Source organism: Rhinolophus sinicus, chromosome 4 (assembly GCF_057876585.1).
Source record: "Rhinolophus sinicus isolate RSI-liver-muscle chromosome 4, RSI-T2T, whole genome shotgun sequence".
Classification (NCBI taxonomy): Eukaryota; Metazoa; Chordata; class Mammalia; order Chiroptera; family Rhinolophidae; genus Rhinolophus; species Rhinolophus sinicus.
The window spans coordinates 72,156,645-72,176,304 of NC_142504.1; the positions used below are offsets into that span (position 1 = coordinate 72,156,645).

General features: G+C 34.7%; 1 protein-coding gene across 8 annotated transcripts in view; it reads left to right on the forward strand.

The window, feature by feature from the left end:
• Positions 1-19,660, forward strand: part of DLGAP1 (DLG associated protein 1) — an 855,894-nt gene that overhangs the window by 270,304 nt on the left and 565,930 nt on the right. The window contains exon 3 of one of the 8 annotated variants that reach the window (XM_074340266.2): positions 13,053-13,183. The exons of the other annotated variants lie outside the window; for them this stretch is intronic. The gene's annotated coding sequence lies outside the window, so the exon portion shown is untranslated. The remainder of the gene's footprint in view (positions 1-13,052; positions 13,184-19,660) is intronic. 8 annotated transcript variants of the gene reach the window in all.

Genomic DNA, 19,660 nt, shown 5'->3' on the forward strand with positions numbered 1-19,660 from the left:
CAGTACAGATTTGCTTTGCGTAAATTAGTTCTATTAGCTTAAAAATAGACTCCTCGTAGAATATTATTAACTTTTCTGTGTGGGCATCAATGCACATTCTGTACCATCACTGTCTGAAACAAGATGAGAAAATACCCTCTGCTCTCTTTTTTACAGTGAAAGCTTTCTGGAAAAATAAAATGAAAAGACTACTTAGACCATATCTGATGTGAAGAAAAGCAATGTTTTCAGATCTTAGTAGAAGACTAAGAGGCAGAATTAATTTATAGATATGAATAACACTTAGCATTATTGAAGAAATGATTCTGCATGAAACCCATGTCAAGATTATTCATTTGTCTTTCAAAGAAACCTACATGAAATTTACTTCCTCTTGGTTTCTAGAAGGAAGGTTGAAATCCATGAATCTTACCTTTCTGAAAGAAAGAGGACATGAACCACCCTAAAGTAGCCACATAATTTGAAAAGAATAATAATTTATAGAGATAAAGAAAGACAGTGAAAAGCTAAGAAAAGTGAAATGATAATGCAAAAGGTATTGGAGACTTCTGTTGATAATGTGGCTTTTACCTTGAAATTTTTTATTTCTCTAAACTGCCTACATTTAATAAACATATATGTGGAAATAATGTACAAGGGAATCTTCTCTTTGACCTGTCTATCCTCATACCATCTATGAATCCTATATATCCCTGATATAGCTCTGATATATCCTTATATATCCCTCTTCTTTTTAAATATTTATTTCCTCAATTAGCCTTTCACATTAAATCAATTAATAGTCATTAAATTTGGTGTTAGAATTAAGCTTGTCTATTTTATAAAAAATTCAGTTGGAGAAAATAATTATGTGCAAAAGGAACTGATGGCTTCCAACATGATTTGTGTATTCAACTTTCGTGAATAATCAGGATGCCAAGAATTTGATTTAATGTACTTTTTAATATTTCTAAAGAGGTTTTTTGTTTGTTTGTTCTTGTTTTCTTTTCGTCTACTTTGGCAGCTCATGTTTCTGTAACCAGCAGTCACTAGCCAGTGTGTGAAGTTGTAGAGATTTGTTTATAATTGCTGTTTCTAAAGAGCCCAACTATGATCATCTTTATCTGAAAAGATCCTTCTTCCTTGTCCATAATCTTCTAAGATTGTTCTCTTGGAGGTGAATTCAGTGTTACCAACTATTGACAGGCAACTCCAAAGTAAACTCAACAGTTTTTATTTCACTCAATTTAACCTGTCCATGGTCCAGTATTTATAAAACCAGAATCATAATTGTAGGGACGGAGACACAGAGAGCAGTTTCCAGGCTCTCAACCTCACGTGGAAAGGTGCTGGCTCGGGTAGTAGATGGCCATCAACTGTAATTAGTTGGCCATCAGATGTAACCAGTTAGCCATTAGCCACTAATATAACTGCCGTGGTTACTCTAGCAAGGGCAGATTGCAGCTAGCAAGTGCAGTTAGCAAGCGGATGGCGGATTGTGGGTGGTGTTGATCCTACTTCCTGTGTCTCGCCTGGCTGCTAGCGAGACTAGGGTGCAGGAAGACACCTCATTGGGGTACTGGCAGATGTTTACTTTTGTGTCTCAACCAGCCGGCCATCGAGTATATAGTGGTATGACTCCCCTATCTATGGCTCCATTGTTGTTCTTTTTTGGCCTCACCATATCCTGCGTTCTTGTGTGGGGAGCCGGAGCTGAGTCACGGCATTACTATAATCCAAAGATCTTTTATGGGCAGTGGTATGCTGGCAATGTTTAATAACCGGGTTTCAGAATAAAATTGTGCAGCATTTGCCAGTTTTTGTGGTGTGTATATTTTCTCCATGGCCAACTTCAAGTTACCAGAAAGTGTTTGCAGCCCCCTGCTTTAGGAAGAAATGAGCACAATCTCCCCAGCCAATACTAACAGGCCCCAGCACAACCTCATGCATTCGCAAAGCATGAGGCTTTGCAAATCCCTCCATCATATTCCCTTTCATTGGCTGCATTTAGCACTGTAGATGAGGATACACACTTTGCTACTGGTGTTTCTTCTAATGGAGGAAAACAAAGCCTGTGTTTTATAGTTCTAGGTACTGTTACTACTTGCTCAGTAAGAACTCCCCTAAGGTCTTTGCCTGGAGCAAACAGAACATTATCTACCCAAAGTATCAGCTGTAAACACATTTGTTTAGTAGAACAGCACATAAATTAGGCCCATGTGAGAAGTGAGAATACCAAAACGCCAGACACTTAAAAAAGAGAGAAAAAATCCAAAGAGATTTTAGCCAGGGAGCAACACAATCAACTAAAGGTTGATTTTCATCCAGATGCAGTAATAAAGAAAATGCAAAGTGGATCCCTGAAGTTCTATAAGAAGATCAAATAAAGGAGCTTTAGGTTTCTTTGAATATATGAAAGTGTTTTCGACCAGGATGTTAGTACTTCTTCTCACTTACTGATGTATATTCTTGTATTACAGGTAGCCATTGCTGAATTTCCTCCTTTATACTGTGATAGTATATTTTTCAACCAACTGTGAAATTAAAAAATTCTCCCTGTAGCAGTTGGATACAGTTTGTTAGTTTGTCTCTTATCAAAAACTGTTTAAATGGATCTCTGGTGGCATTTTAATGATAATTAAAAGCAGAATTCCAATGTTTTAGGAATGAAGACTATTTCTAGTTACTCCTTAACTCATCCTGTGTAACTCTGCCAAAAAACTAGTCCATCACATGAAATACACAGGAGTCCAATTCTTTCCATGGTCCTTAATTTTTCACTCCATTTATGAATAACCATGGTGAGAAAATGGATGTGATAAATGAATCTCTACTTTTTTAAAAAGAAATGTAAAAACTCTTAGATATAAATCATCTTGTTAAGTCAGGTCAAATAGTCAAGAAAATGTGAGGCACTGTTATCTAACTTGGGCAGTAAGAGAATATTATTTCATTTTTACTCAAACACAACCCCTGTCCTTCAACAGAGGCTTTTGGTGATGGAACTGCTAAGCATCTGACTGACTAGTCTGTGTCTCGAGACTTTTCTTCTTTCCAGACCATACTAGACACTCTTGCGAGTGTCTTCCTAAAGCAGAACTTGGAACATTTAACTTCCCAGTAGTTCTTTGTTTCAGGCTAGTTCCTCCATTATTTCTTCCTGGTTAGAAGTGATTTCTCTTGCCTCTGAACATATCTAACTATGCTAAAAATTTCTTAAACCTTTACTGTCTAAAAAAAATATTATATGTGACGGGGAGAGAGAGCGAGAGAGAGAACATAAATGATAAAACAGATAAAATGTATTAATATTGATATTTTATCTATTGGATCTGGGTAAAAGGTATGTGAGTATGTTTTGTACTTTTCTTATTCTTGCAACTTTTTTTGTATTTAAATTTTATTTCCAAGTACATAGTTTTAAAAAAAATTTCAACATTTGATCTCAATCTATTGAACCCAAGCATAATTCTCCTATAGGTGCCATCTGCTCCAATTAACACCAGATGATCCAGATAATTCATGCTATTGTGTTGGATTAAAAGTTGGAAGTTGTGCACTTCCTGACAGCAACATAGGGGAAGAAGTCAAATATATGGACATTTGGGCAACTGTAATGCCTCTGAGGTAGGGTGACCAACTCTCCCAGTTTCCTTAGGATAAAGGGATTTCACAGAAGCAAAACTTTCAGTGCTAAAAGTATGAAATCCCAGGCAAACTGGGATGAGTTGGTCACCCTACTTTGGGGTGGACTCTGAATAAATGAGTATAGCTAACGCCAAAACTGGTGTCTGGAGTGATGAGGCTTGAACAGAACCTTAAATTCCAAACAAAGGCATTTCAGCTTTACCCTGAATGCAATGAGAACTACAACAGGAGAGAGTTGTGTTATAGGAAATATTAGTTGTGTTAAAGGGAGATTAATCTTTGATATACACATGATTGTTCAGAGAGGGAGAGCAAGTCTCCCTCTCTGTGTTGCTTCATTTTTCAGATTCCCATTGCCTACTCAGTGAAATACAAATACCTTAGCTAAGAATGAAAGCCTTATTTGTAAGAATTACTATGTCAAGGCTACGTAATTGACTCTCCATCACGTCCAAACTTAACCTTGTAAGTGTTATTATGCCCAACTTACAGATATGGAAACTGAAGACCGAAGAGATTAAGTGCCTTCTCCAAGGGAGCTCAGCTGTGTGTGGCAGAATTAGAAATCGCACCAATATCTTGTCTTTCTCTTCCAGGTTTATCAGTTACAACCTCACCATAGAAGGCTGTTAAATTGAGTGAAATAAAAACTTTCCCCTCACAGGCATGTCCTCCTCAGGCCCCACCTACCTAAACCCTACCCATCCTTTAATGATACTCCCTCCATGCAAATTTCCTGATAATAATCCATCTGGAAGTATTTCTCTTCTGAACACTTGGTATATATTTTTTGGTATCATTCACATAGCCATTTCCATTTGGACAGTTAATTGGAAAACAATATATTGGTTTAGAGAGTATGAACTGTGTTTTCAGATGAGTTCTAAATTCTGTATTTACTCCTATCATAGGTGGTGTGTAATCTTGGCTTTTTATTACTTAGAAGCATATGATGACCATATTTTGTGATTATTTTTTTCTATGGCATTTTTGGTCTTAAACATTAAAGAACCTGGAAGCTAGGTTTATGAGTGGGTTTCACATTTCCACAACAAAAATTATTCTACTATGCCATTTGAGCCTCAGTTTTCCCATGTATAAAATAAATGGAATATTACATTATTTACAGGATTACTATAAAGATTAACAAAGTAAGTGTGTAAAAGATGACTTAACATAGTATCTGACCACCATCACCAATAAAATTTTAGAGGTATTAAGGGCAAAAAAGACATTTTGCATTTTTTTTTCCTTTTTTGGTTCAGAGTGCTATGTTTTAAAAATATAAGGCAATCAGTAAGTGTTTGCTTAATGAATAAAATAAGAGTTTTAAATAGGGTGGTGGCATTGGAATGGAAATGAAAGAATTTTCAGGAGGAAAAAATGAAATTAATAAATAGTCAGATATGTGTTTTGTGCAGCTACTGGGAAAAGAATTTTAAATGCCTAAAGTTTTCAGTCTAAGATTCATGTACGAAATGGAGGTGAGATAGAACTTGCATTAATTTTGATTCTATTATAGATAAAATCATGAAGCAAATGGAGCCACACAGGATACGGTGAGGCTTCTAGAGGTGAGAACTTGGGCCTACATGTCAGTCTGGTCTGAAGTGCCAATTATACCAGCCATGTGATTTTGAATAAATTACCCCATGCCTCCATTTCCTCTGTCATAGAATGATAACACTTCTGTAGTGATTGTGACAGTATCTGGTATGCAATAAAGTCAACAAGACCAACAATCACAAAAATAGTCAAGACTATTTTAATGCTAAAAGGAAATGATCTAGGAATTTTAACTTAAGCCAAAACTATCTGTATATGTTTGATCAAACAGTGAGCATTACTGCCTGGGAGCATCATCAGAGCCCATGCTAATGTGATGCTACGTCTGAGTATCAGGCCAGTCTACTCTTGGCTCTTCCAGATGTTGTGCCCCACCCTCAGGTTTCCTAGATCCCTCAGAACATCTTCACCAAAACTAAAGGAAGAGCTGGTGTTCATGGGATTTATTCGTTCCAAGATCTAGATCCTATTATGGATGGCTGCAGTGGCCTTTGATTGACAACAGGAACTCCTACCTCAGACTCTCTTACATCTGGGAATGTCCAGTGATCAAATTTTTATGTGAAGGCAGATGGGTGGCTCAGTTGGTTAGAACGCGAGCTCTGGGCAACAGGGCTGCCAGTTCGATTCCCACATGGGCCAGTGAGCTGCACCCTCCACAACTAGAATGAAGTCTATGAGCTGCCGCTGAGCTGCTGGGTGGCTCAGTTGGTTGGAGAGTGGGCTCTCAACCACAAGGTTGCCAGTTCGACTCCCGCAAGGGATAAGTAGGCTGCGCCCCTTGCAACTAACAACAGCGACTGGACCTGGAGCTGAGCTGTGCCCTCCACAACTAAGATTGAAAGGACAATAACTTGACTTGGGTAGAGCTGATGAGTCCTGGGAAAAACACACTACTGTTCCCCAATAAAAAGTCCTGGAAATACACAGTGTTTCCCAATAAAGTCCTGTTACCCTTTCCCAATAAGATCTTTTTAAAAAAAAATTCTTATGTGAAATATGCCCAAATTATGAGCAAATGCTCAGCTCATAGCCTGACAGATCTAATCCTGCAGATTTTAACTTTAATGAAATTTTAGAATATTTATTTTAATCAATATATTTCATGTTATATCCTAATAGTCTTCAAGCGCTGATGAAGTAAGTTTGTATCTTCAGTAAAATTTTTTTCTAATGATTCTTTTAAAAAATAATGGAAAACTGTTTATTTTAGCAAAATAAAGAAAATATTGTTCTCTAACTTTTCAAGGAACATAACAGTTTGGCTGAGAATAACCTAGTAAGTTTCAGCTTCAAAGCACTTTGCCTTGAGAGTTATCAAAGTGGCTTTCACACTGCACTGGAGAATTTACAGCTGTTAAGGAATAGTATTTATCGTGTTTCCCCGAAAATAAGACCTAGCCAGACCATCGGCTCTAATGCGTCTTTTGGAGCAAAAATTAATATAAGACATGGTCTTATTTTATTATAAGACCGGGTTTTGTATAATATAAGACCCGGTCTTATATTAATTTTTGCTCCAAAAGACGCATTAGAGCCGATGGTCCGGCTAGGTCTTATTTTCGGGGAAACACAGTAACACATACATTCACAGGTTTTTTTTGTTAAAGAAAACGTCATATTTGACTTTAACATGGATTACACTTTTTTCCAAGAATATTTCTTCTAATTTTTCTGTGGCAAAGCAGCTACTGTTGCTATGCCATCAGCTCTGTTGCTATGGGGGATGCCTGGAGTGTTTGCCAGACTAGGATTGGTTATTTCAGCACCCTTATGTTTAGCAATTGACATTTTTCTATGTTGAATCATGCTATTTTATCTTAATTCCATGGTTAGGCTCAATAATGTTGATCAGCTTTGAAAGAACTAAAACTAGATAGAAAGGAATCCAACTATTTCTCTACTTAGAAAACTGATTAAGAATTCAAGGGTTATGTGTAGGAGACATATATATACATGCACATGCAAGACTAAATGGTGATATATTTAGAAACTTGCCTGTGTACAAGACGTGTGATTCTCAAGTCATGAGACTCAGAGAAATAAAAAGGAACAAACTTTGGCATTGATGCATTTATCCTGAACAGAGAAATTATTTCAAATTGGAGGTGACCACATCCTGTCAACTTCATTGACAACTGTCATAATTAAAATAATAACTGCTATTTGGGATTCATTCTCTGCAAATGCAGTTCTCTGCTTTTAAGAAGTTTGTGTCTTTGGTAAAGGTTCTCTACCATCGGATCAACTTTATAATGAACTGTCCTTACCTCTATAATATGATGACATTAATTGTGACATTATCACAATGATTTCCCCATTTCTTGAACTTCTTTATCTCAAGCGCCAAGAGAAATAACCTTTGAAAAACAAGGTCTAAGAGCTTCTGTACCCTGGTTGCTTAGTCGCTAGTGTATTTAAAGAGGACAAGATCTGAATTTGTATTTTTTCCAAATATAAATTCATAAGTTGGTTTGTAAAAGGGATATAAGTAAGTTGGCTTAGTGCTGGGGAATCAAGCTTTTATTACTTAGAAGCATATAATGACCATGTTTTGTGATTGTTTTTTTCTATGACATTTTTGGTCTTAAACATTAAAGAACTTAGAAGCTAGGTTTATGAGTGGGTTTGACCTTTCCACAACAAAAATTACTTTAGCAAATAACCGAATGATTTCCTGAAAGCATTTATTCTCAACTGCTAAGTGGATTTTTTTATTTCAAATAATTCCCTTCCTCAAAATGCTTTCTGTATTTAACAATTAAAAAGTCTGCATGAGTATGGGTTGCAGAGAACACAATTTAACATTAATTTCAAGGAATTATTTGTATAGGTCTTCTCAGACTAATATATATATATATATATATATATATATATATATATATATATATATATATATTTAAATGTAAGTATAGTATTGTATTCCTGAATAAAAGGTACGATTTTTTGCTTTTCATTCTAGATAGAAAATGATAACTGAAGAATAGAGGACTTCAAAACATGAATAATTCCCACATCCAATTCATGATGATATAATATATATAGTCGTATGCATATTTGTCTTAAAATTGTGGTGTATTTAGAAACAGCTCAGTGAAGGAATAAGAACAGAAGCATGCACTAATTTTTCTCAATCTGTGTCCTCATCTCCCCCTTCCACCCACCCCCACCCCCACCAAAAGTGAACAAATGTAAAACCTGAATGAATACTAGTATTCTATTTCATGATTTGCAAAATACTTTGAGTTACTCTTTTTTGTGGAGAATATTTGGGATGGCAGTAAGTAATGTTATTCTTATTTAACTCTGTAAATGCTTTTAGGTGGCTTGAAGAAATGAGATATGTAACATTGCAGAATAATACTTGCAAATTTTAAAAAAACAGGAGCAAGCAACTGGATTCATGTCTTATTCCACAGGCATTTCAAACCTAGCTATCTCATAGATGTGATCCCCATATCACTCATACAGACTCAGTTTTCGCACATTCAGAACTCTTCTGACTGTCATCACTTTATTGTCTGTTTCTCAGTGAGCTTCTCAATGATTAGGCCTGTACTTTATTTAAATTTGTATCTAAATGACTTCAATTAGTTATTGCTATATAGCTTAACTGATCTTTCCCCTCTGAGATTTGTTCCTTTTCCCATACTCTCTTCAACTGTTACCTAATGTCTCATGCCAGGCATTCTGGGGGGATGGGGGGCATCCATGAGCCCTCCCTATCTTTTTTTATCTCATCTCCAACTGATCGTCTGTTCTGTTTTCAACTCCTTTACATCCCATCTTCATTTTTCGTGCCACTGCATTACTTTATGCCCTGACTCATTCTTGCTGAGACTATACAAGGAGCTTCCATCTAGACCCTATGTCCAGTCTCACTCTTCTCCAATAATTTTTATAAAACACAAATCAGACCTCGTATTCACCATGCTTATGTTCATGTCTAGTAGACATTTTAACTTAACATGTCCAAACCTAATACTTGAGCTTCCCTAACACCCAAAACTTTTTCAACCTCAGTCTTCTTCATCAAAGTAAGCAGATCTCCATTATTCCCAATTCAAAGGCCCCAAACCTTGGAGTCTTTTTCAACTCATCTCTTTCATGCCCAACATTCAATCAAACAGCAAATCCTATTGGCTTTGCCTTAAAAACATACATAGAACCTTTCCAGTTCTTCCCACCTGCCCGCCCACCAGCCTACTCAAAGCCATCATCCCCTCACAGCCAAACCTCTGCAACAGTCCCTGACAGTCGGTCTTCACCTTTGTCTTCTGAGGTACTTTATTAGATTCTGAAAGAGGAGATGTAAGGTGCAGTGAGTGGATTATTTTTCACATCTTACAGACAAGGACCTGATACACTAAGAGTCTGACTGTGAGTGATGGAGCAAAGACTTGTCCCCGGCTCTGATACCTGAGCCCCTGTTCTCCTCACCCATGACAACAGAATCTTTTAAAGGATTATGTGACTGGTTTACAATGACACAACTATAGAGGAAGAACAAGGTCTAGAACTAGACTCAGTGCTCTGCCCATCCAAGTATTGCATCATTCATACAAGTAAAACATTAAGGATGCATTTATTTTGACTAATAACATTTTAAAATAAAAATACACCTGGGAGTTCAGCAAACTGAGCTTTAGTTAATTCTATAGGGAAACATGAAATCTTCCATTGAGGGCTGAGATCAGATCATTGAGGGAACTGGAATACTTTTTTAAACTATTCACAACAAACAGTACACATTAATGATAACTGCAACAACAATAGATGCTTGTAATTTGCTGTATATATTTTGAGGTTATCTTCCTTGAGTATAGGTAACATATGGACATTTACAGGGTAAGATTCAAAGTAATTTATTTTTCTGATCACAAGGGTGGAACAGGTTGTGCTCTTTTCACGCTTAAATGAATGTGTCTTAAAAATTATTGTCCACATTAGGGAAATGCAAATCAAAACCACAGTGAGGTCCCACTTCACACCCTTGAGTTGGCTGGTGTGTGTGTGTGTGTGTGTGTGTGTGTGTGTGTGTTGGTGAGGAGGTGGAGAAATTGGAACTCTCGTGCATTGCTGGTGAGAATATAAATTGTGCACTCACTATGGAAAGCAGTATGGAAGTTCCTCAAAAAGTTAAATATAGAATTACCATGTGATACACCAATTCCATCTCTGGTATATACCCAAAAGAATTGAAAGCAGAGACTTAAACAGATATTTGTACTCCCATGTTTACAGCAGCATATTCACAATAACCAAAAGGTGGAAGCAACCTTTTGATGAATGAATAAATTAAATGTGCTTATACAGCTTTATGAAATGCTGATACATGCTATAACATGGACTAACCTAGAAGACGTTATGATAAATGAAAGAAGCCAGAGAAATAGTTTATGTTTCCACTTATATGAGGTATCTAAAATAGACAAATTCATAGAAACAGAAGTAAAATAGTGGTTACCAGGGTGGAGAAGAAGGACAAATATGAAGTTATGACTTAATAGGTATAGAATTTCTGTTTGGGATGATGAAAACATTCTGGAAATAAATAGTGGTAATGGTTGTACAACATTGTGAATGTACTTAATGCCAAAGAACTGCATACTTAAGAATTGTTGAAATGGTCATTGTGTTTTATGTATTTTACCACAATAAAACATATTATTCAAGAAAAAAATAAAATTTAAATCACAAACATAGAGTAAATTTATGATGAGTTTAGTACATACTATATTGGAAATATAAATTGTTCTATTGTTTTGGGTTATCATTCATGAATATTAGGATTTTCATTGGACCTTAAATTTAAACTAAGCTTAATGTTTTTTTAATTGAAAATGTTTTTGAGATAATTGTAGAATCACATGCAGTTTTAAGAAATAATAGAGAGCATTTTTTCATGTCTGTTGGCCATTGTATGTCCTCTTTGGAGAATCTCTTCAGGTCCTCTGTCCATTTTTTAATTGGATTGTTACATTTTTTGTTGTTGAGTTGTATGAGTTCCTTATATATTTTGGATATTAGCCCCTTATCAGACACATTGTTTGCAAAAATCGTTTCCCATTCAGTTGGTTGCCTCTTTATTTTGTCGATGGTTTCTTTTGCTGTGCAGAAGTCTTTTAGTTTGATATCATCTCATTGTTTTATTTTAGCTTTTACTTTGCTTGCTTTTGGAGTAAAATTCATAAAATGATCTTTGAACCCAAGGTTCATTGTTTAGTACCTATGTTTTTTTCTATGCAGTTTATTGTTTCAGGTCTTATGTTTAGGTCTTCGATCCAATTTTAAGTTAATTTTGGTACATGGTGACAGATAGCAGTCTAGTTTTATTCTTTTGCACATGGCTTTCCAATTCTCCCAGTACCATTTATTGAAGAGGATGTCGTTTCTCCATTGTATGTTTTATGCTTCTTTGTCAAAAATTATCTGTCCATATTTATGTGGGTTTATTTCTGGGTTCTAAATTCTATTCCATTGTTCTGTGTGTCTGTTTTTCTGACAATATCATACTGTTTTGATGATTGTTGCCCTGTGGTACAAGCTGAAGTCAGGGAGTGTGAAGCCTCCAGCATTGTTCTTTTTCTTAGGATTGCTTTAGCTATTCAGGTTCTTTTGTGGTTCTATACAAATCTGATGCTTTTTTTTGTTCTGTTTCTTTAAAAAATGCCGTTTGGATTTTGATGGGGATTGCATTAAATCTGTATATTGCTTTGGGTAATATGGCCATTTTAACTATGTTGATTCTTCCAATCCATGTACATGGAATGTCTTTCTATTTCATTGTGTCGTCCTCAATTTCTTTTTAAAATGTCTAGACATGTGAAGAAATGCTCAACATCACTAATCACCAGAGAAATGCAAATAAAAATTACAATGAGATATCACCTCACCCCAGTTAGAATGGCTATAATCAACAAGACAAATAGTAACAAGTGTTGGAGAGGCTGTAGAGAAAAAGGAACCCTCATACTCTGTTCATGAGAATGCAGATTGGTACAGCCACTGTGGAAAGCAGTATGGAGATTCCTCAAAACATTATGAATAGAATTACCATATGACCAGCAATCCCTCTCCTGGGTATCTACCCAAAAAATCTGAAAACATTTATCCATAAAGATGTGTGTGCTCCAATGTTCGTTGCAGCTTTATTTACAGTGGCCAAGACATGGAAACAACCAAAGTGTCCTTCAATAGATGAATGGATAAAGAAGTTGTGGTATATATACACAATGGAGTACTGCCATAAGAAAAAATGAAATAGGACAATTTGTAACAACATGGATGGATCTTGAGATTATAATGCTAACAAAATAAGTCAGACAGAAAAAGTAGAGAACCATATGATTTCACGGATATGTGGTATGTAAACCTGAAAACAACAAAAAAATAAGACAAACAAATGAAGAAACAAAAACTCATAGACATAGACGATAGTTTAGTGGTTATCAGAGGGGAAGGGGAAAGGGGGTCTCTAGAAGAGGGTAAATGGGGTCAAATATATGGTGATGGAAGGAGAGCTGACTCTGGGTGGTAAACACATAATGTGAGATATAGATGATGTATTACAGAATTGCACACCTGAAATCTATGTAACTTTACTAACAATTGTCGCCCCAATAAACTTTAATAAAAAATAAAAATAAATAAAAGAACTAGTAGAGAGATACCATAAATACTTTACCCAGTTTCCACCAATGGTAACATTTGGAAAAACTAGAGTATATCACAACCAGGATACTGACATTGATAAAATTCACCAATATTATTAAGATTTTGACAATTTTACTTGTATTAATTTTTGGGTGTATATGTTTGTATCCTTAGTTCTATATAATTTTATCACTTGTACTTAGGTTATGAATCTACCATCACAGTCAAGATACAGAACATTTCAGTCACCACAGGATCCCTCGTGAGACCTTTTATAGGCACACCCACCTCCCTCAGGTGCTATCTTCCACCCTACCCCAATCCCTACACTCTGGTAAGAACTGATCTGTTCTCTGTCTCAATTTTGACACTTTAAAAATGATATCATTTGTAAATGATATGTAACTTTTTAAGATCGCCTTTTTTCACTCATATACTGTCCTAGAGATTCATCCAAGCGGTTGCTTGTGTTAATAGTTCACACTTTTTATTGCAGAGTACTATTCCATTGCATGTTTAGCTGTTCATCTCTTGAAAGACACCTGGTCTTTTTAAAGGTTTTGACTATTACGATTAAAGCTGCTATAAATATACCGTTTCCCCTAAAATAAGACCTCGCTGGGCAGTCAGCTATAATGCGTCTTTTGGAGCAAAAATTAATATAAGACCCATTCTTATATAAGACTCGGTTTTATATTATAGTAAAATAAGACTGGGTCTTATATTAATTTTTGCTCCAAAAGATGCATTAGAGCTGATTGTCCAGCTATGTCTTATTTTCGGGGAAACACAGCATGTATGGGTTTTGTGTGAACATAAGTTTTCATTTTTCTAGAATAAATGTGCAATTGCTGAGTCATATTGTAGTTGCATATTTAGTTTTATAAGAAACTGCTAGACTGTTTTCCAGAGTCTCTATGTCATTTTACCTTCCCACCAGCCAGAGGTGAATGATCCAATTTCTCTTCATCTTTATCAGCCTTTGATGTTGTCACTATCACTTATGTTAACACTTCTCATAGTTGTATATTATTGTTATGATTGAATTTGCACTTCTCTGATGGCCAATGATATTCAAAATCTTTTTATGTATTTATTTGCCATCTGTATACTCTCTTTGGTGAAATATCTACTCAAGGCTTTTGCACAATTTCTATTTGATTTGAGTTTTTTATTGCTGTTGAATTTGAGAGTTCTTTATTCTAGATACTAGTCCTTTGTTAGATAAGTGATATGCAAGTATTTTCTGCTACTTTGTAGCTTTTCATCCTCTTCACATGAATGTTCACAGAGCAACAATTTTTAATTTTGATGAAGTAGATTTATCAATTTTTTTCTATGAATGGTCTTCTAAAAACTGTTCAGTCGTATTTTCCAAAGACTTTTTTTTTCCTTAAAGTTTTATAGTTTTACATTTTATATTTGAATTCATAATCCATTCTGAGTTAAGTTTTGTATAAGGTGTGAGGTTTAGGTTGAGGTTTATTTTGTTTGCCTGCGGATATCTAATTGCTCAGACACTATTTGTTGACAGGTCATCCTGTCCTCCATTGAATTGTTTTCACACCTTTGTCAAAAACCTGTTGAGCATAATTGTGTGGGTCCATTTTGGGTTTCTCTATTCTGTTCCATAGAATTGTCTATACATCTACCAGTATACCAAACTGTGTTAACTGTAGCTATGTATTAAGCCTTAATATGAGTAGATTGATTTCTCATTTTTATTTTTTGTCATTGTGTTTTAAATCTTTTCCACACATTCATTGTTACTATACAGAAACATGATTGATCTCTGTATGTTGATGTTGTATCCTGCAGAATTGCTGAAATCACTTATTAGTTCTAAAGTTTTTTGTTTTTATTTGTTTGGGTTTTGTTTGTTTGTTTGTTTTTTAGATTCCTTGGGATCTTCTATATAGACAGTCATATGATCTTCAAATAGAGACATTTTATTTCTTCCTTTTCAATCTGTATGCTTTTTTTCCTGCCTAATACAGTGGCTAAAACTTCTGGTATTATGTTGAATACAAAGTGTAAGAGCAGTCATCCTTGCCTTGTTTCTGATCTTAGGGAAACGCAGATAGTATTCAAGTATGATATTTAAGTATGATGTTAGCTATAGATTTTTTATACTGTTCTTTATCAAGCTGAGGTAATTTTCCTATATTCTTAATCTCCTGAGAGTTATTAACATAAATGTATGTTGGATTTTGTCAAATGGTCTTTTAGTATAAATTGATATGATCATATGATATTTTCTTCTTTAGCTTTTTGGTAACTTGGATCGCATTGACTGATTTTAGTATGTTGAACCAACATTGTGCCAGTGGGTCATGATGTGTAATTCTGTTTGTACATTGTTAAATTAAATTTACTACTACAGTTGACCCTTGAACAACTAAGGGGTTAGGGGCACCAACCCATGCATAGTCGAAAATCCATGTATAACATTTGACTCCCTAAAAATTTAAGTACTAATAGCCTACCATTAGCGAGAAATCTTATTGATAATTTAGTCAATTAACACATTTTGAATATGGGTTCTATACTGCATTCTTACAAAGTAAGCTAGAGAAAAGAAAATGTTATTAAGAAAATCATAAGGAAGAGAAAATACATACATATATTTTATGCCTTCATGACTTTCTTTTTTATATATATTTTTTATGCTACACAGTTCATCTGCCAGTTTTTTCAAATTGCCACAAATATGCAAAAAATTTCCAATATATTTATTGAAAAAATTCATATATAAGTGGACCCATTCACTGATTTTTTTATATTGCTGCCTTGGGTTTCTTTTGTTAATCCTTTTCTAGTTTCTTGTGGAACTTAAATGATTGATTTGAGACTTTTTCTCATTTCTAGTGCAATAAATTTCTCTTTCAGCACTGCTTAAGCTGCACCCTACATATTTTGAGTTTCTTTTCCCTTCAGTCTATATATTTTTAAATTTTTTCACTGAGACTTGCTCTTTGACAACTGGATTATTTAGAAGTCTATAGTTTAATATCTACACATTTAGAAAAAAATTTGTTAGCTTTCTGTTACTCATTTCTAGTTTGAATCCATTATGGTTAGAGAACACATCATCTATGATTTCAATACTTGTAATTTTGTTGAGGTTTGGTTTATGGCCCAGGATCTGACCTATCTTGTTGAAGTTTCAGTGAGTGTTCAGTTAAAAAAGTATACTCTGCTGTTGGGTGTAGTTCTGCATATGTCAATTAGATTCTGTTAGTTGATTGTGTTCAAATCTTCTCTATCTTTTCTGACTTTGTCTGGTGGTTCTATCAGTTTTTAAGTGGACAGTGTTGAAGTCCCAACTGTAATTGTAGATTTTTCTGTTTCTCCTTGCAGCTCTATCAGTTTCTGTTTTACGTATTTTGAGGTTCTGTTTGTTGCATACACATTTATGATTAGAATTGTTATGTCTAACAGACTGAACCTTTTATCATTGATTGTATTTAGGCTATTTATACATAAGGTAATTATTGGAATGTTAGCACATAAGTTGCCCATTTCATTGTTTTTGTTGTTATTTCTTCTGGTTTTGTTCTGTTTCTCTTTTCTTCCCTTTTTGTGCATTAGTTGAACAGTTTTTATGAGTTACTCTTGATTTATTTATAATTTTTATTGTAATAAAATATATATAACATAAAATTTACCACTTTAACCATTCTTAAGAGTGCAGTGATGCACCACTTAACAACTGTGGAGATATGTTCTGAGAAATGCATCATTAGGTGATGTTGTCTTTATATGAACATTATAGAGTACACTTACACAAACCTAGGTGCTATAGCCTACCACACACAACTAGGCTATACAGTACAGCTTACTGCTACTGGAGTACAAGCCTGTACAGCATGTTACTGTGTAAAACAACACAAGATTAAATTAAGCACGAGAAAAAAATGATACAATCAAGAGACAGAATAAACGAGATGTACCAGGCTGCTACCACTGTAACATGGCACACTGTTTTACAGCAAACATTTTTTTATAACTATAAAGAGTACACTCTAAAATAAAGATAAAAAGTATAGGATAGTAAATTCATAAACCAGTAAGGTAGTCATTTATTATCATTAACAAGTGCTATGTACTGTACATAATTGTATGTGCTATGCTTTTGTACGACTGGCACCACGGTAAGTTTTTTTCTTTTTTTTTTTTAAGATATAGTTGACACACAGTAGGTTTGTTTACACCAGCCTCACCATAAACTCGTGAGTAATGTATTGCACTACAACCTTACCTTGGCTACAATGTCACTAGGTGATATTAACTTTTCAGATCCATTATAGGTAATGTCATGGGACCACCACCATGTGTGCAGTCCATCATTCACCAAAACATTTTGCAGCGCATAACTGTATACTGTTCAGTAGTAGTAAATACATTTACATTATTGTGCAACTGTCATCACCATCAGCTCCAGAACTTTTTCATCATCTCAAACTGAAACTCCATATCCATTAAACACTAACTCCACAAACCCCTTTTCCCTCAGACCCTAATAACCACTGTTCGGCTTTCTCTATGATTTGCTTATACTAAGAACCTCATATAAGTGGAATCATGCAATATTTGTTATTTTGTGTCTGACTTATTTTACTTAACATAATGTCTTCTAGGTTTACCCATGTTATAGCATGCATTAGAATTTTATAAGGCTGAATAATATTCAATTGTTTGCATAACACATTTTGTTTATTCATTGACCTATCAATGCACAGTTTGGTTGTTTCTATTTTTGGGCTATTCTGAGTAAGGCTGCTGTGAACATGAGTTTACAAATATCTGTTAGATATAGAGTACCTGCTTTCAATTCTTTTGGTTAAATACTAGAAGTGGAATTGCTGTATTATCTGGTAATTCTATGTTTAGTATTTCTAAGAACCACCATACTGTTTTCCACAGCAGCTGCACCATTTTATTTTATTTTATTATTTTATTTTATTTCCAGCTTTAAGATAGTTGACATGTAATATTGCATAAATTCAAGGTATGCAATGTATTGATTTGACACAATATATAAGTGTGTTACACAATGTATAAGTGTGTCAAATCAATACATTGCATATCTTAAATTTATGCAATATTACATGTCAACTGGTGGCAAAATGATTACCACCGTAGCCTTAGCTAACACCTCCAGCATGTTACATAGTCACCGTGTGTGTGTGTGTGTGTGTGTGTGTGTGTGTGGTAAGAACATTTAAGATCTACTCTCTTGGCAACTTGAAAGTATATAACATACCAGGGGTGCCTCAAAAATGTATAAAAGTGGACACTTTGGTCAATGTTGCTCAAGCAGTAGTTCACCATAATCAGAAGTGTCTGGACATTGATGGTAACCACTTTGAGCTCCTCTTGTAATTGCAGAAGTCGAACATGACTTGTATTCATCTTTTGTTATCAGTATATATTGAGTATTACAATTTTAGTATAGTTTTCCTTTCTTAAAATGTGTATACATTTTTAACACCCTCTGTAGTATTAACTATAATAACCATGCTGTATGTTATATCCCCAGAACTTATTCATATTTCATTGATATTATTCAGCCATGAAAAAAAAGGAAATTCTGCCATTTGTGGCAATATGGATGGATCTTAAGGGTATTATGTGAAGTGAAATAAGTCAGACAGAGAAAGACAAATACTGTATAATGTCACTTATATATGGAATCTAAAAAAAGCCAAACTCATAGATACAGAAAGTAGATGGGTTGCTACCAGGGGATGGAGCTTGGAAAAAAAGGGAAAATGTTGGTCAGAGAGTATAAATTTCCAGTTACAAGACGAATAAGTTGTGAGGATCTAATGTACAGCATAGTGCATATATGTATACATATATAAATAACATGCCATTGGAAAAAATATATAACATCTTTATCCATTCATCCATTGATGGACACTTAGGTTGTTTCCATATATTGGGTATTATGAATAATACTGCAATGAACATGGGAGTGCATATATCTCTTCAATATCCTTTTTGCATTTCCTTCGGATATATACCCAGGAGTGGAATTGCTGAGTCATAAAGTAGTTCTATTTTTAGTTTGGGGGGTACCTCATACTGTTTTCCATAGTGGCTGCACCAATTTACATTCCCATCATCAATGGTACACAAGGGTTTCTTCTTCCCCACATCCTCACCAATACTTATTTCTTGTCTTTTTGATGATTGATATTCTAACAAGTATGAGGTGATCACATGGTTTTGATTTGCATTACCCTACTGATTAGTGATGTCAATCATCTTTTAATGTGCTAATTGACTGTATATATTCTGTGGATAACTGTCTATTCAAGTCCTTTGCCCATTTTTCAATTGAGTTATTTGTTCTTGTCATTGATGAATTGTAAGTGTTGTTTCTATGTTCTGGATATTAATCCCTTATCAGGTATATGATTTGAAATATTTTCTCTACAGTGGTTTCAAGTGTATTTCATTCCATAGTTTTCATAGTAGTTACTCTGGGTATTATAATATACATATGTGACTTATTACAGCCTATTGCTACCAACATTTTACCACCTAAATATATGGAAATCTCACTTGTGTTTAGGTCCCTTACCTCCCACACATTTAGATGTCATTGTCTTGAATATCAGATTGCCTCTTTTTTCAATATTCAAATATTATTTATGGAGCTCATAATTAAAAGGAATATATATATATACCTGTATTTCCGATTTTGATTTTGTTTCTTTTTCCCTTATGCTCCAAGATTCTTTATTTTATTATTTCCTTTCTGTTTAAAGAACTTTCTGTGGCCAGTCTTTAGAGTTGTTTG